The following is a 215-nucleotide window of genomic DNA, read 5'->3' as shown; positions in this document are numbered from 1 at the left end:
TTCTTTTACGATTTTATTTTTCATCGCCATGTTAACTTTTATCATTGTTATCAACTTTTTCAATTATTTAACTATTAAGTCTTCAACTTATGCACATTTAAGGTATTACAGTCTTAAATTTATATTATATAATATTGTACAAATGAAAACCAAAATGCAAATATGTTTATAAATGTTTAAATGTAAAAATTAATCGACAAAATATCATTAATTAC

This window comes from Habropoda laboriosa, unplaced genomic scaffold (genome assembly GCF_001263275.1).
Source record: "Habropoda laboriosa isolate 0110345459 unplaced genomic scaffold, ASM126327v1 scaffold42, whole genome shotgun sequence".
In the NCBI taxonomy this organism is placed as follows: domain Eukaryota; kingdom Metazoa; phylum Arthropoda; class Insecta; order Hymenoptera; family Apidae; genus Habropoda; species Habropoda laboriosa.
The sequence above is the reverse complement of the archived record's forward strand: the minus strand, read 5'-3'. Positions refer to the sequence as shown.